The 24,202-nt window shown below is 44.2% G+C and overlaps 1 protein-coding gene across 4 annotated transcripts in view; it reads left to right on the forward strand.

The window, feature by feature from the left end:
- The first annotated feature begins 9,097 nt into the window (after positions 1 to 9,097).
- Positions 9,098 to 24,202, forward strand: part of LOC111874317 (synaptic vesicle glycoprotein 2B) — a 93,431-nt gene continuing 78,326 nt past the window's right edge. For 2 of the 4 annotated variants that reach the window (XM_033755749.1, XM_023869910.2), the window contains exon 1: positions 23,422 to 24,047. The gene's annotated coding sequence lies outside the window, so the exon portion shown is untranslated. Of the gene's footprint in view, positions 9,151 to 23,418; positions 24,048 to 24,202 lie in introns of those variants that run through there. The other 2 variants (XM_023869989.2, XM_023869746.2) reach the window with 2 other exon arrangements.

The following is a 24,202-nucleotide window of genomic DNA, read 5'->3' on the forward strand; positions in this document are numbered from 1 at the left end:
TTTTTATGTTTTTGGACAGCAGATGAGAAGACAAAAGATTCTGGACTTAATGGTAGGCAGCATTACCCAAGTTCAATGTCCTCTTAATTTCCTCCTGAATCAGGTTGTGATTGTTATCGTCGTCCCCAAGTATCTGAACTGTGCCACATTTTAAAAACATCTGTTTCCTATCGTTATGTCATGGGTTTGCACTGCATTTTGGTGACGAGACAGCAACATACACTTAGGTTTCTCTCTGTTTACTTCTAGACCAGTGTTCCGCAACCTTTTTCTTCTCGCGGCACACCATGAAGTATCCATGACTCAACACGGAACACCAAAATGTTATTCCCCCCCAAAACGCATGATATCAGACAATTAATATAAATACGTAACGTGATCAACTTATTACTATATTATTATTATATTGTTATTTTATTATCATTAAACAGAAATCGACTCGTATATTTATTTACAATTAATGAACTTTAATTCTCTGTAGCGTGTAGAAAATACACTTCTATTACTATTAAAGTAAATACAGTAATTCGACTCATACCTTCAATGTAATGCTTGCGCCTGAGTAGCTGCACACAGGCGACTGATCTGTGGTGGAATCATTGACAACGCAAGTCTCATTTCTTCATCGATGGATTTGAGCCGCTCCCTCTTTGATGTCTTAGTTTCAATTAACGTCGAGAAGCCCAGTTCACACAAATATGTAGTTGAAAATGGCAATAACACATTAACTGACATCACGGAGATAGCCGGGTATCCACTCCTTATTGCCAACCAAAACGTATCCAAAGGCACTTCGAGAAGTTTTAGTTTCAATGTTCTGTCTGCTTTTAAATCTGCGAGTTCCTCTTGTATATTAATCGGAAGATGTTCTGAATTCACAACAAATGGATCACGAACCCAGTCGAAATCTTGTATACTCTCTCCAAAGTACTTATTGAATTTCTGCTGAAGCATTTCTAAATGTTCATTAATTATGCCCATCACCATATTATTGCCGTCAGCAAGTGGCCATGACTTGACATGACTTGGCATCACTTGGCATGACTTGACGTGACATGACGTGACATGGCGTGATTTGACGTGACTTGACGTGGCTTGGCGTGACTCGACGTGACTTGACGTGATTCGACGTGACTTGACGTGACTTGGCGTGCCTTGACGGGAGGCGAGGCTAGGTTAGGTTAGGTTTGCGCAGTAGACTTCTCCTTATCAGTCAGTAACTGAGGGGTAACATTCCCTGCTGTTAAGTTAGGTTAGGTGAAGTGAGGCTGGGTGAGGTGCCATGACGTGACGTGACTTGGCGTTACTTGACGTGATCTGGCGTGAGTGACGTGACATGACGTGACGTGATGTGATTTGGCGTGACTAGGCGTGACTTGGCGTGACTCGACGTGACTTGGCGTGATTTGGCATGCCTTGACGGGAGGCGAGGCTAGGCTAGGCTAGGTTATGTTTGGTTAGGTTAGGTTAGGTTTGCGCAGTAGACTTCTCCGCATCAAACAGTAACTGAGGGGTAACATTCCCTGCTGTTAAGTTAGGTTAGATGAAGTGAGGCTGGGTGAGGTGCCGTGACGTGACGTGACGTGACTTGGCGTTACTTGACGTGACCTGGCGTGAGTGACGTGACATGACGTGACGTGATGTGACTTGGCGTGACTTGGCGTGACTCGACGTGACTTTATGTGACTTGACCTGACTTAACGTGGCTTGACGTGACATGCCGTGACTTGAAAGGAGGCGAGGCGAGATGGGTCTTGGCGCTGCGAGGCGAGGCGAGGCGAGGCTAGGCTAGGCTATGTTATGTTAGGTTAGGTGAGGTTAGGTTATGTTAGGTTTGCGCAGTAGACTTGTCGGCATCAATCAGTAACTGAGGGGTACCATTCACTGCTGTTAAGTTAGGTTAGGTGAGGTGAGGCTGGGTGAGGTGCTGTGACGTGACGTGACTTGGCGTGACTAGGCGTGACTTGGCAAGAAATGGCGTGACATGGCGTGAGTGACGTGACGTCACGTGACTTGGCGTGCTAGGCGTAACTTGGCGTGACTTTACGTGACTTGACCTGACTTAACGTGGCTTGACGGACGTGGCGTGACTTGAAGGGAGGCGAGGCGAGACTGGTCTAGGCGCTGCGAGGCGAGGCGAGGCGAGGCGAGGCTAGGCTAGGCTATGTTAGGCTAGGTTAGGTTAGGTTAGGTTACGTTAGGTTAGGTTAGGTGTGCGCAGTAGACTTGTCGGCATCAATCCGTATTTGAGGGGTACATTTCCCTGCTGTTAAGTTAGGTTAGGTGAGGTGAGGTTGGGTGAGGTGACGTGACGTGACTTGGCGTGACTAGGCGTGACTTTGCGTGACTTGGCGTGACTTGACGTTAATTGACGTGACTTGGCATGACTTGGCGTTACTGTCGTGAATTGACTTGACATGACGTGACTCAGCGTGATTCGACGTGATTTGACGTGACTTGACGAGAGGCGAGGTTAGACGGGTCTAGGCGAGGCGATGCGAGGCTAGGTTAGGTTAGGTTAGGTTAGATTAAGTTAGGTTAGGTTAGGTTTTGCGCAGTAGACTTGTCCGTACCAATTAGTAACTGAGGGGTACCATTCCCTGCTGTTAAGTTAGGTTAGGTGAAGTGAGGCTGGGTGAGGTGCCGTGACGTGACGTGACTTGGCGTTACTTGACGTGACATGACGTGACTTGATGTGACTTGGCGTGACTAGGCGTGAATAGGCGTGACTTGGCGTGGCTCGACGTGACTTGATGTTACTTTATGTGACTTGTCCTGACTTAACGTGGCTTGACGTGACATGGCGTGACTTGAAGGGAGGCGAGGCGAGACGGGTCTTGGCGCTGCGAGGCGAGGCTAGGTTAGGCTAGGCTACGTTATGTTAGGTTAGGTTAGGTTAGGTTAGATTTGCGCAGTAGACTTGTCGGCATCAATCAGTAACTGAGGGGTACCATTCCCTGCTGTTAAGTTAGGTTAGGTGAGGTGAGGCTGGGTGAGGTGCCGTGACGTGACGTGACTTGGCATGACTTCGCGTGACATGGCGTGAGTGACGTGACATGACGTGACTTGGCGTGACTTGGCGTGACTAGGCGTGACTTGGCATGACTTAACGTGGCTTGACGTGACATGGCGTCACTTGAAGGGAGGTGAGGCGATACTGGTCTAGGTGCTGCGAGGCGAGGCGAGGCTAGGCTATGCTAGGCTAGGTTATGTTAGGTTAGGTTAGGTTACGTTACGTTTGCGCAGTAGACTTGTCGGCATCAGTCCGTATCTGAGGGGTACCATTCCCTGCTGTTAAGTTAGGTTAGGTGAGGTGAGGTTGGGTGAGGTGACGTGACGTGACATGACTTGGCGTAACTTGGCGTGACTAGGCGTGACTTTGCGTGACATGGCGTGACTTGGCGTGAGTGACATGACGTGACGGGATCTGACTTGGCGTGACTATGCGTGAATATGCGTGACTTGGCGTGACCCGACTTGACTTGACGTGACTTTACGTGACTTTACCTGACTTAACGTGGGTTGACGCGACATGGCGTGACTTGAAGGGAGGCGAGGCGAGGTGACGCTAGGCTAGGCTAGGCTAGGCTAGGTTAGGTTAGGTTAGGTTAGGATAGGTTAAGTTAGGTAAGGTTTGCGCAGTAGACTTGTCGGCATCAATCAGTAACTGAGGGTACCATTCCCTGCTGTTAAGTTAAATTAGGTGAGGTGAGGCTGGGTGAGGTGCCGTGACGTGACGTGACTTGGCGTGAATAGGCGTGACTTGACGTGACTTTGCGTGACATGGCGTGACTTGGCGTGAGTGACGTGACATGACGTGATGTGATGTGACTTGGCGTGACTAGGCGTGAATAGGCATGACTTGGCGTGACTCGACGTGACTTGACGTGACTTTACGTGACATGACCTGACTTAACGTGGCTTGACGTGACATGGCGTGACATGAAGGGAGGCGAGGCGAGACGGGTCTTGGCGCTGCGAGGCGAGGCTAGGCTAGGCTAGGCTACGTTAGGTTAGGTTAGGTTAGGTTTGCGCAGTAGACTTGTCGGCATCAATCAGTAACTGAGGGGTACCATTCCCTGCTGTTCAGTTTGGTTAGGTGAGGTAAGGTTCGGTGAGGTGCCGTGATGTGACGTGACTAGGCGTGACTAGGCGTGAGTGACGTGACATGACGTGACGTGATGTGACTTGGCGTGACTAGGCGTGACTTGGCGTGACTCGACGTGACTTTACGTGACTTGACCTGACTTAACGTGGCTTGACGTGACATGGCGTGACTTGAAAGGAGGCGAGGCGGGAATGGTCTTGGCGCTGCGACGCGAGGCAAGGCGACGCTAGGCTAGGCTAAGCTAGGCTAGGCTAGTCTAGGTTAGGTTAGGTTAGGTTAGGTTACATTAGGTTTGGTTAGGTTAGGTTTGCGCAGTAGACTTGTCGGCATCAATCCGCATCTGCAGGGTACCATTCCCTGCTGTTAAGTTAGGTTAGGTTAGGTGAGGTTGGGTGAGGTGACGTGACGTGACTTGGCGTGACTAGGCGTGACTTTGCATGACTTTGCTTGACTTGGCGTGACTTGACGTTACTTGGCGTTACTGTCATGAATTGTCTTGACATGACGTGACTCAGCGTGATTCGATGTGTTTTGACATGACTTGACGGGAGGTGAGGTTAAACGGGTCTAGGCGAGGCGATGCGAGGTTAGGTTAGTTTAGGTTAGGTTACGTTAGGTTAGGTTAGGTTTGCGCAGTAGACTTGTCGGCATCAATCAGTATCTGAGGGGTACCATACCCTGCTGTTAAGTTAGGTTAGGTGAGGTTGGGTTAGGTGACGTGACGTGACGTGACTTGGCGTCACTAGGCGTGACTAGGCTTGACTTTGCGTGACTGGGCTTGACTTGACGTGACTTGGCGTGACTTGGCGTTACTGTCGTGAATTGACTTGACATGACGTGACTCAGCGTGATTCGACGTGACTTGACGGGATGCGAGGCTAGACGGTTCTAGGCGAGGCAATGCGAGGCTAGGCTAGGTTAGGTTAGGTTAAGATTAAGTTAGGTTAGGTTAGGTTAGGTTAGGTTAGGTTTGCGCAGTAGTCTTGTCCACATTAATCATTCCATGCTGTTAAGTTCGGTCTGGTGAGGTGAGTTTGGGTGAGATGACGTGACGTGGATTGGCGTGACTTGGCGTGACTCGTCGTGACTTGAAGTGAGAGGACGTGCCATTGCGTGACTTGTAGGGAGGCGAGACCAGACGGGTGACTTGACTTGACGTGACTTGACATGACTTGACGTGACTTCACATGACTTGGCGTCACTTGTCGTGACTTGGCGTGACTTTGCGTGACTTGACGTGACCTGACGTGACATGACGTGATTTGACGTGACTCGACGTGATTCGACGTGGCTTGACGTGATTCGACGTGACTTGGCGTGATTTGGCATGCCTTGACGGGAGGCGAGGCTAGGCTAGGCTAGGCTAGGTTATGTTTTGTTAGGTTAGGTTAAGTTAGGTTAGGTTAGGTTTGCGCAGTAGACTTGTCATCAGTCCGTATCTGAGGGGTACCATTCTCTGCTGTTAAGTTAGGTTAGGTGAGGTGAGGTTGGGTGAGGTGACGTGACGTGACGTGACTTGGCGTGACTTGGTGTGACAAGGCGTAAGTTGGCGTGACTAGGCGTGACTTTGCGTGACATGGCGTGACTTGGCGTGAGTGACGTAACATGACGTGACGTGATGTGACTTGGCGTGACTAGGCGTGACTTGGCGTGACTCGACGTGACTTGACGTGACTTGACATTACTTAACGTGGCTTGACGTGACATGGCGTGACTTGAAGGGAGGCGAGGCGAGACGGGTCTTGGGGCTGCGAGGCGAGGCTAGGCTAGGCTAGGCTAGGCTATGTTAGGTTAGGTTAGGTTAGGTTAGGTTAGGTTTGCGTAGTAGACTTGTCGGCATCAATCACTAACTGAGGGATACCATTCCCTGGTGTTAAGTTAGGTTAGGTGAGGTGAGGCTGGGTGAGTTCTCGTGATGTGACGTGACTAGGCGTGACTAGGCGTGACTTGGCAGTGACATGGCGTGAGTGACGTGACTCGACGTGACTTGACGTGTCTGTACGTGACTTGACCTGACTTAACGTGTCATGGCGTGACATGGCGTGACTTGAAGGGAGGCGAGGCGGGACTGGTCTAGGCGCTGCGAGGCGAGGCGAGGCTAGGCTAGGCTAGGCTAGGTTAGGCTAGGTTATGTTAGGTTAGGTTATGTTATGTTAGGTTACGTTATGTTAGGTTAGGTTAGGTTTGCGCAGTAGACTTGTCGGCATCAATCCGCATCTGAGGGGTACTATTCCCTGCTGTTAAGTTAGGTTAGGTGAGGTGAGGATGGGTGAGGTTACGTGACGTGCCGTGACTTGGCGTGACGTGACGTGACTAGGCGTGACTTTGCGTGATTTGACGTGACTTGACGGGAGGTGAGGTTAAACGGGTCTAGGCGAGGCGATGCGAGGCTAGGTTAGGTTAGGTTAGGTTAGGTTAGATTTATTTAGGTTAGGTTAGGTTAGGCTAGGTTAGGTTAAGTTAGGTTTGCGCAGTAGACTTGTCCACATCAATCAATCCCTGCTGTTAAGTTCGGTTAGGTGAGGTGAGTTTGGGTGAGATGACGTGACGTGACGTGGCTTGGCGTGACTAGGCGTGACTTGAAGTGACAGGACGTGCCATTGCGTGACTTGTAGGGAGGCAAGCAGATCACCATTCTCATCCTTCACCAAGTTACTGCTAGATTGGTAACCCATCTTAAAGTCATTTATTCCTCTATACAGGTCCCTAATGTTCTTGTCTTACTGTTCATTGCAAGCTCATCAATTTTGTCTTTCAGATATTCACTCTTTTTGTTCCTGGAATGCCTGCTGATTTCATATCTTATATTGTTCAGATTATCCCCATTTAACTCACTTGAATCCTGTAATCATTGCAATTTGGCCTGCTTTCTTTGGTCTAATAATTATGAGCATCCTTCATGGAACCATGGCTTATGCTTCTTCAGTTCGTAATAACCTAGACTCTCTTTTGCAGATATTTTTATATTCTCTCTAATATTATTCCAAGCTTTATATACTAACGTAAAACTTTTGCCTCAATTTTGTGTTATAATTAGAGTAGCAAATACATAAAAGATAAATATAAAGTTATACCATACATCAAAATTTATAATATGTTGAATATATTATTAAAAATATTAAAATGTTTAAGAAATATATTAAAAAAATTTCGATGGTGGGTTAATTTGTATACCAACTTAAATATTTAAAGTTCCAGTGCTAGTGTGTAGAAATTGGTCATGTATGTTGTTTGTAGGTCTTTGTTGTAGAAGCTTTCTACATAGTAAGCCCGGTTGTGAAGCCCAAAGACAAGTTTCTATGAGGTATGGGTTGTTAGTTTGTGGATATTGGTATGCTGTTCCCACGATATGTATCTTTATATAGTCATACAATATGACGTATGTGTTTATTGTCTGGGCGTATATACGTTCGGTGTGTTCTACACTGTGCGGTGGTTCGACATAGAATCTATAGAATGTCTATTAAGCAGCCAATGCCAGTAGGGAATTCAGATGTTTGAATTGCCCAAAACTGAACAAGAAGGACCTAAGGAAAGGAACCAAATCAAGAATTTAGAAATTAGTAGTGAGGCCCCTGTTTACATGAGATTCTGAAACACACAGAAAAGGAAATAAGCAAATTAATGAAACCACAGAAGTCAAAACATTAAGAAATATTACTAAAAATCATTAAGGGATAAAACTGCAACTTCTTTTCCAAGAGAAGGCTGTGAAAATGAACATGCAAAGAAACGGATTGATAACAAACAAATTAAATAGACCGAACACACTGATCGAATGGAAGGTACGAGACCAGCGAGAAAAGTGACATATTGGATATTAAATGGGAAGAGAAAATTGGAAAGACAAAAAAATAAGGTGGAATAATACGGCCCCGCAGGAAGACTTAATAGATGCAACAATCTACAAAGCGTAATGGAGTGAAAAAAGAAGATACCAAGAATGGGGGGAAAAAAACCCTGCGTGCCCTTAGTCCTGATGCAAACTATCCCAACCGAGCGACCGCCGCTTTTCGGCGAAGTTAGTGCCAACTTTAGCGGATAGAGGGTGTCGCGTGGTCAGCGCAAAGAATCCCAACGGCCGTTAATTTCGGTTTTCTAGACCGGAGCCGCTATTTCCTTGAAATAGCTCCTCAGTTATCTTCACGAGGCTGGGTTGACCCCGTTACAGACTCACTACCTCTCAGAAGATCTGGTAGTGCCGGGAATCGAACCCAGACCTCTGGATCTGTAGGGAGGGACTCTGACCACTAGACCACAGAGGCGGTCAACTAAGAATGAACACGCGTGTAAATCACAATAAATCGCGTAGGATCAGGTTTAATTTCCTGTGTCTAAACTTCATAAGTCTGTGTGTAGTCAGTTTGTCTTTGGTAGTCAAGTAGTCTCTTCACCCAAATTCCGAATGTTATAAGTGAAATACAAGTCGACCAAAAGAATTGTTTGCAAATATATACAAGAAGAAAGACTCGTATTTCACTTATAACATTCGGAATTTTTAATATATTTTTATATTTCTGTTTCACTGGTGATGTACTCCCGCAACGTTATATTTCAATGGCCGATAGGACCTCAATTATGATTGACTGTAAGTCAAGAATCCACAAGCTGGCAACACCATCAACGGACTGAACCTGCGAAAGGACGAATATACACTTATATACAGCGGACATCTTTCATGATTCGAGAGACCTTCAAAATACATAACGGATCGAATTCAAAAACAAAATTTTGGCGTAGTAGAAGTGCAAAACAGAAATGCCACACTTTTACTTTTTAATTTGCTGACTGATCCAGCGATGTGGATCATCCATTAGGTCGATAGACACGCTCCATGATCCTAAACACTAATTTGCTAATGGCTCGGTCTATTCACTAAAGAGCTGACGTGACTTGATCTTGGAATGAAATGATTGCCAAATCAGAATCAATTTAGATCTCTAGAGACGAATTGAGATCTGTCGCTTCGCTACTGAAGTCCTGCACAATGTGTCAGTGCTGCAGCTTCGGACGAGGGTGGGGTGCGATCCTCCGAAGTATGAGTGAGTATCAGAAAAATGTAGTCGCTATGACTGTGGTGGGTTGCAGCATGTATTCATCATTCTAATTACTTTTACTTTACTTCGACGCACAGACAGATATTGTTCACATTTACTTCCCAATTGCTTAGCCTGATAATGTACAGTACAAGGATTACCTTGCCCCTGAATAACATATTAGCTAAACCAGTTCTTCAGGAGTTGGGATAGCGTAGTCGATATAGCGGCTGCCTACGGGCTGGACGACTGATGGGTCGGTGTTCGAGTCCCGGTAGATTCAAAAATTTTCTCTTCTCCACATCGTGAATACCGGCTCTGGGGCCCACCCAGCCTCCTGTTGAATGGGTAGTGGTTGTTCTTTGCTCGGTGGTAAAGCAGCTCGGGGCGTGAAGCTGATCACTTGCCTCCAACTAGTGCCGAGGTCACGAAAATGTGGAACTATAAATCCACTCTTCCATACGTCTTCGTGGAGTAGTGCTTAATTAATTAAGCACAGGGACAACTTCACATTTAAATCTATTCTGGAATGATAAAACAGTGCTAAAACGACTGTATAATGCAGAGCGGTTTATTACACTTTTCAGTGGTAATTGGAAAGCTTGTTCTTGCTTTTTTAATTGAAAATCTTTTCTGTACTCTTCTTACAAGGCAAACTAGCTTCAAGAATTCTGTGCCACCAGTTATACGAGTAGTTTGAAACACAAGCGATTTCAGAAATTCTAAATAGGTAAGGAAACTAACATCATTATGTTGTTTGAACAATACAGAACCCGAGAGAAACATTTAAACACTCTAGAGTAATACCATGCCGATCACAGTAGCAGCGCGATTTAAGGCTCGCTCAAACGCTGGGATCGTGGGTTCGAATCCCACTCAAAGCATGTATGTTTGTGTTGCCCTGTGTGTATGTAGCGGGCTTGCGAAAGGCTGATCCCCGTCCAAGAAATCATACTGACTGTGTATAGGATTAAGAAACTAAAAAAGCAGCCAGGGTCCAACACAGAGCTGTAGAGCCATAGATGGATAGAGGAATACCATACGTATATTTCATCGGTAAGAACATCTTGTACATAAATGACTCACATAAGCATTCACAGTTCAAACTTTGAAACTGTAAGCAAACTCTACGTCAGATGATGACACACGCGAAGAGTGAAACTATAAAACAATGCAACACAACAGTCAACATCTGCAGTTTTCATCCACGAATCGTGAAATATATGCATAACCACAAGAGCGATTATATTCTCGTATTCCAAAAATAGAGCAGTGTCCAAGCACCAAAACATAACACACGCCATTATGCGTTTCTGAAAATAATCACAGGAGGAAACAGCATTACATCTGAGGCCTACACATGACAAGGTGCACTAATTTCTTCATTCTCCAGGTGATAATGTCTTGAATTTCAGCCATCAGATGCAATGTTTTGTTTTTAATAATTGATTATAATTATAATTATTACTCACTCAACGAGGGAAACATACAGTAGACAACCTACAGATACGTAAGTCTGCTTCATGATGGCCGGGTATGGCCGAAACCATGCGGTGCTGAGATCTAAACGTGCATAGTAATGTCACAGATTGAATAGAAACACATAGCAATGTGGCCAAACGAAAGTTTTGGAAATTACACTGAAATTACCAAAAACTGATTAATCAAAGCAACAATAAGCAGAAAACCGAATTTCAATACTCATTTTTGTTTTAGAAGAAGCCTTTAAAATACAAATAAACGTTGAAACAAATACCAGTGCGTGTAATCTAAATGCAGCATTTCGTTTCTTCAATCCAAAAAAATGAAGTGCAGTTATTCTTTTACTTAATTAAGGACAAGTCATGAAGCTGAATGGGCGTGGAGGTATAGTTCCATCGTTCTTAAACTCGGCATTAGTTGGAAGTGAGTAGTCAGATTTGAAGCTCTGCTGCTTTGCCCTCTAGGAGCCACCCCCCTATACTCACTGTGTATGAGGCTACGGAAAGACGAGAAGTTGTGATAATTGTAAAATTCTCTTCAATAGTAAATAAAACTTTCAGACATGTTAAGGATTAGGCATTTATTTTTGCAGTACGCATTGTGTATATCACACAATATTGGCGCTTCGGATGAAAACAACACAGCACAGAAAGGAGGCCAATCAGCATTTAAGACAATCTGCCTGTAGCAGAAATTCTTTTGTCTCGTCTCGTTAGCACAGCAGATAATAATAATACGAAATCTTCGTACCAATAGGACACAAATATAGTGTCTTGCTTACTAGATCAAGATTTTCATTCGAGAACACCAAACACACACATCTTCATTGGGTGGATGGATGGCATGATTTAAGAGAAATTCTCGAAACAAAGTTGCAGAAGACTGATAGAAGCACTTCGATAACGTGTAAAGTTTAAGTAGTTACTATAGGATTCTGACGATGGTGTATAACACACTGATATGTTGGGATTTTGGACTTTATCCATCGTCCTGGTTTTTAAGATAACAAATAAAAACACGACGTTTCGGAAACTGGATCTGTTTCCGTCCTCAGNGTAGTTGTCGAAAATTATGACATCATATTTTAAGAAAATCACATCAGTAAATTCTTTGGGAAGCGGCATAATATCACTTTCATAAGAGAAGTTTTGAATAGAACAATGCAATAACAGTCTTCACTGTTTTCTCAAAACAGAATTATTCGGGTTATCAATCAAAATTTGTTCAAGGCACTTCTGCCATCTGTGAGAGAATGAAGGGCGCCGCGTCGGCGGAAGCCGCTTCTAGCAGTTCTGTTGCCCCTTCTCTGCTGCAACCACACGCACCTCACTGCTTCAGTGACTGCAGAACACACCTAGGCTGGCTTCATGCATACATCCTTTCCCTTCGAACTGATTGGTAGGGAAGGCTGAAGGAGTAGTTTGGGCGTCAGTAGTCAAAAACGGGACGATTACAACTCTGTATGCTGCTTTCTAGTAGGGATAAGTAGCGAGATGGCTAGCTCAGGGTTGTGCATGGAAGGGATCTGTTCCTGGGTTTTCATGGGCTTTGCTCCAGAAGGGCAGAAGGAACATTTTAGCACACACATAAACACACACAATTGCACACAGCAATGAAAATGATTGACCCTGAACTGTGATTTATTTAACAACACTGGCGGCAGATTACACTGATATGCCACCAACAGCAGCTCATTTCACTTGAGTCATTCACTCATGGAGCTGAGCCCTCCTTGAGAAGCAGCCAATTGGGCAGCATTTTATGGAACTCGAAGGTTTATTACCGTGTTCACAAGGACCCTCCACTGGTCTCTATCCTTAGCCAGATCAATTTGATCCATACCATCCCATCCTATCGCTCTAAGATCCATTTTAATATTGTCCACCCACCTACGCACCAGCGACCTCTTTGTATTATGTATGACATCTTGTTACTAATGAACTTTACCTCCTTAACTTCTGATATGATTCTCTTATGCACGAAAGAGCCTGCACCGCAATTCATGATTTTCATTTCCCTTTCCATAGGAAAAATGTATATACGCCCGCAGGTTCGGTGCCACCTCCGTCCCATCTGAACTCCTGTGCTCCCACTACATCTAACTTATACCGAGTATTTTGAGATTTCTTCCGCCACTGCCCCAAGCGAACCTACCCTATACAAACTTCTAACATTTCAAGTACCGAGGCTCATGTTCGTTTTCTTTAGCTTACGTAGTTTACCCAAGGAATCCGACCAGGTCCGAGGCTTCTTGTGATGTTTCATAACGAGCGTATTTTTTAAGGCTAGGAGTTGTTAGCCCCACGCCCAAACCCAAACTGGAGGGCCATTCCTTGTCGACTCTCCGTGACTGCCTATTCAATATATTTGCAGCTCTCTTCCACCCCTGGAGTCCGTCTCCTCCATCCGCAACCTAAGGACGCGGCATGCCGTGGTGACAAGGGACCCACCTAACATGGGCAGTTCCAATTTAATAACGAAAACAATTGAATGACACAACATACGATTTGTAGACCTCATTGAAGGAAGTTTTTGAGACAAAGAAAATGGTGTGAGAGCAGAACTGATATGTTCACAGATTACGTAAGACGCTTCATCAGCTGATTAGCTTATATGGTGTCAAATGGGGGCGGAGAGATAATCATGATTTATTAGAAAATAAGGTTTTGTGTAAAGTAGATGGCGGTGTATATTTCTTTAATAGTACGAGGGCTACTCGGTAAGTAACCCCCGTTTATTTTAGGCAACTAATGTAGGAGCGGGGGCCGTGCCATAGCTCAAGCGGTTAGTCGCTGGCTTCCCACCGCGGCCCCGGGTTCGATCCCGGGTCTGGTCAAGTTGGATTTGTGGTGGACAAAGTGGCGCTGGGGCAGGTTTTCTCCGAGTACTTCTGTTTCCCCTGCCAATCTTCATTCCATCAATTGCTCCACAATCACCCTCACCTACCAACTGGGGCTGGTACAATAGGCCAGAAGTAGCCGCAGTACAAGGGACTTAGCCCCACCCCATTAGCATTAAAAAAAATATAGGAGCGGAGGAGAGCTTGCGCATGCGAGGTAGCGTCACATGACTCATTGCCATGTAACCCATCGCTTAACTGGCTACCCAGTGTTTGTTCTTCTCCCTACAGAGTGACTTATGATATGTCCCGCCAGCTACGAAATTCACGCTGTTATCCCCTTTCTTCACGCTAAAAACATGAGTGCTGTGACATCCATCATGAATTATGAGCAGTTTACAGCCAAAATATAATGAGTAAAGGAACTGTTGGTCAAGACCATAGAATGTTCAAAGATGGGAGAACAAATTTCACAACGAAGAGCGAAGTGGTCGGCCATCTGTAGTGAGTGTTGATCTTGTTGCAAGTGTTGACCAAAAATGTGAAAGACTGCGCTTCACGGTTTCAGAATTTCGTGTGGATTTCCACAAATATCACGTGCTATTCTTTATGTGATTATCACGGATATACTAGGCCATCACAAGTTCTGAGCAAGATGGGTTCCGAAAATGCTCCCGCCTGCGCACAAAATGAAGAAAATGGCATCGGCTTTGAATTTTAGAGTGATACCACAAAGATGGCCATGAAATTCTCAGTCACACGGTGCGAGCAACAGGTAATGAAACCTGGATTTCATTTGTGAACGTTGAAACCAAAGACCGGTCAAAGCAGTGGATGCACATACATTCCCAAAACAACCCGATAAATTTTAAAGACAAGCTTTCTGACTGCCACAAAGCTGATGGTAGCTGTTTCCTGGGACAAGAAAGGAGTGCTGATGGTGGAATTCACGCAACAAGGAACCACAATAACATGAAAAGTGTATTGCGCAACACTAAAAAAACTGCATAGGGCCATTCAGAAAAAATGCGTGGAATGCTGACATCCTGTGTAGTGCTCCTCCATGACATATGCGTTCGCATACAGCTGCTCGCACTCGATCACTGCCGGGGCATATCAGCTGGGAGTTGTTGACCACCATTATGCTACGTTTCCACAGGGTGTGGATACGAAAGCGTGCAACGCTTTCGTGCTTGCTTTCGTGAATTTGCAAGCGTGAACCCACCAGTCGTGGGTCGTGAGTAGTTCACACTGGCTGAAGTGTCCACGAAGACGTGATTCAGTTGATCGCGGAAAGCCGACCATGAACGAGCTCCTCATAGAAAGTTGTGCTGTTGTGAGTTCAGTTTTTGCTGCTATTTTAGCGCAGAGAATGAAGCAGATGGTGGAAATGAAAGGAAAACGGAAGAAAAGGCGATGGTGGGTTCGGAAGTGGATTCTAAAGAGGAAATTAGGGCCACATAATTTGGTTGACATGGAACTCAGAAATAGTTACCCAGATGATTTCAAGAACTTACTACGAGTGTCTGAAGACCAATTTGATTTCCTTCTGGAACGCGTTTCACCACTGGTCGCAAAATCAGATACTAATATGAGACAGGCAGTAAGTGCAAAAACAAAACTTCAAGTGACTTTACGATATTTAGCCACAGGAGACTCTTTCAAGAGTCTGGAATTTTTATTTCGTGTTCCAAAAAGTACAATTAGTAAATTCATCTGGTTCATCTGCATATAATTCCAAAAACCGCACACTTTCTCTTTCTCGTAATTTTATGACCCGATCCGGTGTAGACATGGTAGAGGCAAACTCACGACTGAAAATCAAACATGTCTGATATGAAGCGTGAGCCCTCACTCTTGCCTGTGACGTCATAAGATTTTTCACGACGCTTCGTTCACATGGGTCGTACTCACGAATACCTGCCTCACGCTAGCGTGTCACGCCCCGTGGAAACGCGCCCTTAGGCTGATAACCCACTGACGCGACTAGTCGCGAGCAGCTAACAGCGTCAGTTGGTTATCAGCCTAAACCGCAGTTGAATAATTGGCCGCTAGCGACTCTGCAGCCGCGTCGCGTTAGTGGGTAATACACCATATATAATAATTGAACTAACGGACGAGCGCGACAAAGAGCGGCTAGGCGCTCGCGACTAGGCGCGTCAGTGGGTTATCAGCCTTAGAGCCCTGTTTTCTCACCGACCCACTACCACTTGTTTACCTGCCTGAAGAGTTGATTGGGATTAAAGCGCCCCAAAAATAACGAGTAGTTGATGGAAGATATAAAAACGTGGCTGAGCTCACAGGTGCAGGCTTCTTTAACACTGGCATACAAACCTATTCTTTGAGACAAGCGTCTCAATTCTGGCGATGACTATGTTGAGAAGTAGCTTAAGTATGTATGTATTTCTTGAATATAATATTTTTTTTTCTCATTGAGGATAAGGCACTTCTTAGACGAGATAGCTGTTGCCTTGTCCGAGGTACAAAGAGGTGCTTCTCAAATACGGCCAGGGCATTACCGTTGAGCGAACCTGCTCCGTTAGGGCAGCACTGAAATATTTTGTAAATAAATTCTTTTTAAAATTACAAACTTAAATCGGTTGATGGGCCTTTGAATGTTTTACTTTTACCAGCTTTAACTATTATAACAGGACTGAAGGAGCGTGTTGCAACAAAAGCCTCGGACGCAACACATCGATTTATTTGCTCCTCTCGTAAAATACGTAATATGGCCGGGGCGGGGTATAAATTTCTTTTAAACCACACACGTTATTATTACACGTAAACATTAAACACTTCCGAATGATATATGCGATTTACTGCCGCTGCATAAATCCTCGCTTTAAGAAAGACTCTTGTCAGCTAATACAAACAACAGAGACTGATATGTATAGCAAGCGGCAGTAGCTAATTAGGGAAGAACGTGTAACTGCATGTGGTTGACAACCAGAATGTTAATATAACGATAAGGATATTCTGTCTCTGTACCATGTCCTTAGATTGGTTTATTACAAGATGTCAAACTGCTGCTTGCGTGAGAATAATCTAGACACAAGTATGATCTTCGAAAGTATATTTGTAGTGTATTACCAGATTTCAACTGCATAATGAGGAGCTTCATATTTCGTACTCTTCGCCAAGTATAATTAGAATGATCAAGTCAAAGAAAAGGAGATGGATAGGGCATATAGCACGAATGGGAGCGAAGAGGTTTGCATGTAGAATACTAGTGTGAAAGCCAGAAGGAAAGAGATTACTAGGAACCCGAAGACATAGGTAGATGGATAATATTAAAATGGATATTAGTTCGATAATTTTGGGTTTATACGGACTAGATTAATCTGACTCATAATAGGAACCAGTGGAACACGGTAATGAAACTTCTGGTTCATAAAATTTTGTGAAATTCTTGAGCAAATGCGTGACTGAAGACTTCTCAAGAAGGGCTCAGCTCCGTGAAGTTAGTTAGTTTGTTAGTTATCAGTCAATTTCTTCTACCGATCCATGTAAATATATAATCAAAATTTCATGACTTTTAAATAAAGTCTCATTTGCTATTTGTAAGACCGCAGGCAGGTGCATGCTCACGTATGGGCCAAACGGGCAATGGGACAGGGCGGCAAATTTCTGAGGGTGAAATGTTTAGAGGAGAGCAATATTTTTGAGGCAGACGCAGATAACAGAAAAAAAAAAGATTTTCAGAATATCGACTATGGTTGTTAGTGATACAAACACAGTGAAAGAGCGAGCCGAGATGAGAGAACAAACACTTGCGAATATTCTGTAAATTTAAGGAATTTGGAGTGGGAATTGCCAACAAATTTTATATAATTGCGACGAGCGGAATTCTATATGGATGTTTTGGCGAAAGCATCTGTGATTGAGTGCCTTTATTTCCGTGGAATTTTTATGAGATTTCTTGAGATCATTGATATGATCCAAGCAAAAAAGGTTTACCCATGTGTGAACATTGCGCTCGGAGCTTCCCTATGTACGCCGGCTTCCAACTGTCCTGTCGAGAGATCTGTCCCTGTATTTCGACGACTGAAGGACTACCTACGTTCAGTGACGTCAGGAAATTGTCTCAATTCTTATTGCCCGTCATAGAATATAATTATCGACAGATACAATATTTATTATTTGTAAGGGCGGTCCGTCGTTAAGGCCGGAGAGGCAGAACCCCAGAAATTTTCAACGCTCCAGTGTATAAAAAATAATTTGATGTATTTTGCTATGTCTCGATTTAGTACTATATGAAAATATTTTGATAAATTTGTTTACTTTTTTATGTGATATAAAGGCTTTTAAAAATTCGCCGACAAGTTGTTTTGGTTGCAGGAAATTCATGAAAGGCATAGCCTTGTCTCACTTATCGTGGATGTTCCTTCTACTAACCTAAGGCGCTCGATGACTACTATATATTCTCCTGTCTAATCCTTTGCTAAGGGGCTAGAAAGCCTTGACCCTCTCAAAATTTAATGTGAATTCGTGTGTTCCCACTTGTCCGAACATCTGTTATTTTCCCCCCATAACAGACACTGAATGGTTTGGTTTCACTGCGAGAAAATCACGAGTTAAAATTTAATGTGTGCTGTACAATTTATTCGTGTGAGATCAAACAACATTTTGTGATCAGTGCGTGTTTAGAATGGGAACCATGAGACGTAAAAACGACTGAAAGTACGTTATAAACCCTGTGTGTAAATGCTGTACTAGGGTAGAGTTGGCAGTAGCTTTAAGCGCGAAGTTCCAGCACCAGAGAAGAACATAATGTTAATGCATGCTCTAGACAGATACCGTACGTGGAAAGAAGCCTATAACTCAATGTCGAACTGAATTTAAAGACAACATGGAAATGTTTCAGTGCCGTTTTTGCCTCTATTATTATTACAGAACCTGAAAAGACAGACGAATATATTCGGTCAGACCCGTTTAGCGGTAGAAACCGTGCACTTCTAGGCTCGGACGCTTCTCTGCTGAAGCACTTGAGTATAAAACCGATGGTCTGTCCGTTATGCTGTATGATTGATCCGTAATTCGTGGAGGGCAGAGATGAGCTTAGCGGAGACTGACTCTTCCCCTGACCCAAAGGGAATTGTATTTCTAAAAAGAGGGCAAGGTGTCCAACCACAAACTACATGGGGAGGCAGTCCTTTTGCCTAAAATTTCCTGGCAACAAAAAATAAGTCTAAATTGAACTTAAAATTTGAACACACATACTCCGTAGCCCGTAACCCGCAAGCGAATTATACCGACCAAGCGACCGCCACTTGTCGGCGAAGTTAGTGCCAACTTTAGCGGATAGAGGGTGTCGCGTGGTCAGGGCAACGAATCACCACAGCCGTTAATTTCGGTTTATAAAATAAAAATACAGGGTGGCATCCTTTTCTTTAATATTGTCACGATTTTTTTCGGAGTGACTGTAAACGGGGGTTGGACTGGTAATTGGATTTTTGAACACTTACAGGTTGTAATTACAAGTAACTATAGCGCTAAAGCACACAGATCAGGGATGGTCGCTGTTAAAATGCCGGATTGCTTTGGTCCACACTTACACAATCATACATTCAACTACAGCGCTATCGCTAATTTGCACACTCTGCAGTTCACTACAGCATGTATTTAAGTCTTCTCAGTCTGGTAACGTCCTTCCTCTGTGTTTCCGAAATGCCCCCGCCCTCAGTTACCAGCTTCTAAGAGCAACAGCTCACAAGGACTGAACTGCAGCAGTTCTCTCGCTAACTTACTCACCAACCAGCCCAGCCCACTCCACTCCACTCCACTAACTAACTCTCACAATTGTCCTACTTATAACATATCGGCACGGACCACACAGAAAATACCGTTTACCTCTTGATGTTCAATAGTTGCTTAGCGGATCGCGCAGAAAACACCATTCTCCTCTTGTTGTTTGCTGGCCCCTGCCTAGCAACGATCAGTGTACAGTCACATATCTTTAAACTGCCGCCTAACAACTGGTCTACATGCCATAGTGCTATTATGAGGGTGTGAATTATATTGGTCTTGGCCTCATTTGTTCAGCCGACCACGCGCTACCACTTTAAAAGGCACTGTCTGTAACTCGGATCATGCAGCACTGCACGACTGGATGACAATGAATATTGAGCTGTAAATAATATGGAAAGGAGCGGCCGTGGCCTAATTTAAAGTAATCTCCGACATTTGCCTGGAGAGACTAAGGAAATCACGAAACTTCTTAGTCAGGATACCGTAGGCGACGTCTAAAGCAAGATTCGAACAAGACACTGTCAAATACAGATCGTAATCATTATTGCTTGAGTCGAGTAGCTCGATAAAGAATTGAACTGTTGCCGTAGAAATAAGAGGCCTGTGTCTGTTTAGCAGAGAAAAATATTGTGACGTATAGACCCATTCTTAGACAACGCCTCGGTAAACATATTCACGCGGAATCGTACGCGCAACAATAGGACGTCCACTGATATGCAATGGATCAGTAAACAAGCCTTCTCAACGATAGTGAGTCTGTGTTTTCTGCGAGGTCCGTGCTGAGGGGTTATGTAGGGACAAAGAAGTTCGTTTGATTTAGTTGTTGTCACAAGTTAAGAGAATTCAGTTGAAGAAGAGTTCATTTGAATTAGTTGCTGTCGAGAATTGAGCCAAGTTCTAGTGATAGCAGTCTAAGATCATTGAGAAGAAATAGCAAGAAAGGAATTAGACTGTGTCAAGAAGAATTAAGTGTGATTTCAAGTACAATGAGTAAAGTAACAGGCCGTGGAGGCACATAGGGTTGTGAGATGTTTAGGCTGTCACATTTTCTAGATAGTCGGCTCACGGATGGAGGTGAGGTTGTTAGCCTTATGCTCCGGCCGCCCTTTACCACCAGGAATATTCCTGATACTCATTTCTCGTAGAGGCTGAGTTGACTCCAGGGCCATAGTGCGGCTGGAATTGTTAGGTAAATTGAAAAGTCCATATCATCGGGATTCGATCCCACGACTTTCCGGCTTGTAGCATAGTGCCTCAATCAACTACGCTATCGCGTGCCCCTTGAAGTACAATGACTACAGTGATAAAGCCGTTGCAAGGACACGACTAGTGAAGACTGAGAATCCTAGTGCGTTTGTAACGGTGAACTGGAAAGTGTATAGATCAGCGATAGCGCTCTATTAGCTGTAGTTCCGAGATGTGAATGTATAAAGCGCAATAAATTCAATAAACCAATCCAAAATCAGTCTTATAAGTCACGCAGAAACCCTTACACGTGACAACATTAAGCGGAATGGAAGCAAACTGGTCAATCCTGATGTGATATTTAAAGGGACTGTCTTCTACCGGTCCGACATGGTTCAAACAGTAATCTTAGAAGTTGAAGTTATGTATCAAACTAAAGACACTGTGAAGAGTTCCGTCATTGATGTTACGTATCAGCGATGATTCCCTATCGTGCTCGTGAGCTCAAGTAAACTGCTCTGAGTCTGATATGCAATGGCATATACTCGATGTCTTTTCACGAATATGAATAAATGTCTGTTGAATGTGGAACTTCGGTTTTCGTATTTGTTTCTCAAGCGACTATTGCATTTTTATTGGATTCAGAAGCACCAAGAGGGTTAGAATTTGGTGCGCCTCTGAGCCAAATTCTGGGGAATTTCATCTCGACTTGTATTTTGACAGTTTCCTTTAGGATTCCAAAGACGAGAGTCGCGCCTCTTTCAGAACCCTCTTGTCGGCCGCAGTAATATTAGTTATCATCCATTGCAAGTTTAACATGTTGTGTCTTACAACAAATATACGTATTTGTCGCTCGTTAAAGTACTTCAGTATCCAGAGATTAAATGCTCTGGTCTGTAACATTCGAAATCAATTCTGGAACTATGAATTAATCCATACTTGGTAGGAATCCTTCGTCACTGATTCGGCCGTACATAGGCCCTCCACCAACACAGGGCAACAAAAGAAAAGCGAGGACATGCCCCTAGAGGAATTCGAAGAAAAATCCAAGCTCTCGATCGTTCCAAGGCAGTAACGTCGTTTACGCGGCGGCCCGGGTTCGATCCCGGGTCTGGTCAATTGGGATTTGTGGTGGTCAAAGTGGCGCTGGGGAAGGTTTTCCCCGAGTACTTCGGTTTCCCCTGCCAATCTTCATTCCACCAATTGCTCCACAATCACCCTCACCTATCATCTGGGGCTGGTACAATAGGTCAGAAGTGGCCGCAGTACAAGGGACTTAGTCCCACCCCACCAGCATTAAAAAAAAAGCGTCGTTTCATTGCGGCCACAAGTCAGGCCACATTTCCTTGAAAATTCACAAGATTAATTTCTTAGACCGTTTTGTCTTGTCACTCATATTGTATAATTTGTAACATCTTTGCGAGCTTATAAAGTTATAAGAATCGTTATGCAGACCGCGTATATTATTATGTGTAACTTATTTTATCCAGTAAATACGTGATAATAATTCAATATACTGCCGAAATATATTTAATGTATTTGTAGGTTTTCCAGTGCATTTTTAGTGGATAGTATTAAGTATCAGACCGCCTCTGTGGTCTAGTGGTCAGAGTTCCGTGCTACAGGTCCAGAGGACCGGGTTCGATTCCCGGCGCTACCAAATTTTCTGGGAAATAGTGGGTCTGGAACGGGGTCCTCTCAGCCTCGTGAGGATAATTGAGGAGCTGACCACGCGGCACCCCTCTATCCGCTGACGTTGGCAGTAACTTCGCCGACAAGCGGCGGTCGCTCGGTCGGTATTGTTCGCTTGCCGACTAAAACCACGGAGTTTGCTTTAATTTGTTAATATTAAGTATCAAATATCACAGCGGCCTCCGTAGTCTAGGGGTAACGTTCCCACCTCATGACTCAAGGTACGTGGGTTCAAACCCGGCGGAGGTCGTGGAATTTTTAAGGGCGGAAAATTCAGGGAACAAGTCCTCCGGGAGGTACTTTAAGCCGTGTGTCGCGTGTCGTAGATTTACGAACGTAAAAGAACCTCATGTCTCTAGGAGACCTCTGAGCTAAATTAAGGCATCAAGGTACCGAGGGCCGACCTCGTTGGCTCAACAGGGCTGATGGCAAGCACCGTTACCAGTAGGGTATGGCGACAGTAGAAATTAAAGGGGGACGCACAATGGATCAAGAACTGGTCTAAGTGCATGGGGAAACCCACCCCCTCTAATAATAATAATTCAATTCAATTCAATTCAATTCTTTATTATTAATGTGCCGAGTCAACAGTCGCAAGGCCAATTACAGACACAGCACAGTGCAGAATAATAATAATAATAATAATAATAATAATAATAATCATCGTCATCATCTCCATTATCATATATCATCACTTCCACATGGGCTTTTATTTCTTTCCGTTCAGTTACATTACGTGTTTTGTTGAGAGGTTTATGTTGGTGGGTCTAAGTATAAATGATGTAATATTGGAAGTCACATCAAATTTTGTGGACAATTCTTGTGTTACTGTGCGACGTGGACTTAATGGGCATGAAGGGCCGTGCGGTTAGTCGCCGGCTTCCCACCGCGACGGCCCGGCTTCAATCGCCGTCAAAATATGTAGGATTGTGGTGGACAAATTTACACTGGGGCAGGTTTCTTCTTAGTACTTCGGTTTCCCTTCAATTCTCACTCCATAAAATGCTCCATGCTCATCTATCGTCCGGAGCTGGTACAATAGGCCAGTTAGTGACCGATGTACCAAGTGGACTCAGTCTCACCCCACCCCACAGAATTACTAAGAACAACACGGTGGACCTAAAGAAAGACGTCGGATTCGATCCAAGGATCACCCTAAAGCTAGACAGTTGACTTTCTATGAAGGTGCCATGCTCAGCGGAGGGCGAGGAAGACTACAGTCTGGACGCAGTTTCATTCCGACGGGGTTGGGACGTCTCTCATTGCCCGTTTGTGACGGATGAGAGTGGGGAGGCAGTGCTGCCATCTTACCTCCATTCAGTGACAGGTTCTTAGTAGACCTTCATAGACAAATGCGCCACAATAAGGATCGTCAAATTCGTAGTACGCGAACGCTTCAACTCGTCTACTCGTCTGATACACAGTTTGCTTCATAAGCATGAAAAATATACGCAAGGAACATAATTTAGATTTATTGCCTCGTTTAGAAAGTTGCAAATTACTGACTAATTTAAAGTGTCGAAAGATGGGTGATAAATTACAGATAATAGAACAAGTTGGCTTTCGTCCGATACCAAGTTTGCTAATAAATATAAAGTGTAAAGACAAAGAACTGAAGTTTCGATTTATTGCCGCATTTTAAAAGTTGCCCAATATTGACTTATTTGAAGAGACGAAAGAATGGATACTAAATTAGGGACGATAAGACATTTTGACATAATCACTCAGCGGATTCAAGTTACTGTAAAGGGATATATACCAGAGTTTTTCTGTATTGAACGAAGCAGGTAGTGGGGGATAACTTCAGAAACGCTGGCAGTGACGGTCAGTTGGTGTGTAGCAGCAGCAGCAGCAGCAACAGTGGTAGTGCTAACGTTAGCTAATCGCAAGTGGGGTGAGTGAGCAGTCTGTTTCTTCAACTGTGGTGTCAACAGAGGAACTAAAACGCAGAGCACTTGTAAGTAAATTGAATGCATTCAACCTAATCTGAATTTGAAGCGTTTGATGTAGCTATTGAACTAATTAATTTGAACTTGTTCCGACCAGAAAATAAGTAGCACAGTTAGAAATATGTTGTCCGAATAAAATGAAGCCTCAGTATTAATAAAGACT

Source organism: Cryptotermes secundus, unplaced genomic scaffold (assembly GCF_002891405.2).
Source record: "Cryptotermes secundus unplaced genomic scaffold, Csec_1.0 scaffold314, whole genome shotgun sequence".
Taxonomy (NCBI): domain Eukaryota; kingdom Metazoa; phylum Arthropoda; class Insecta; order Blattodea; family Kalotermitidae; genus Cryptotermes; species Cryptotermes secundus.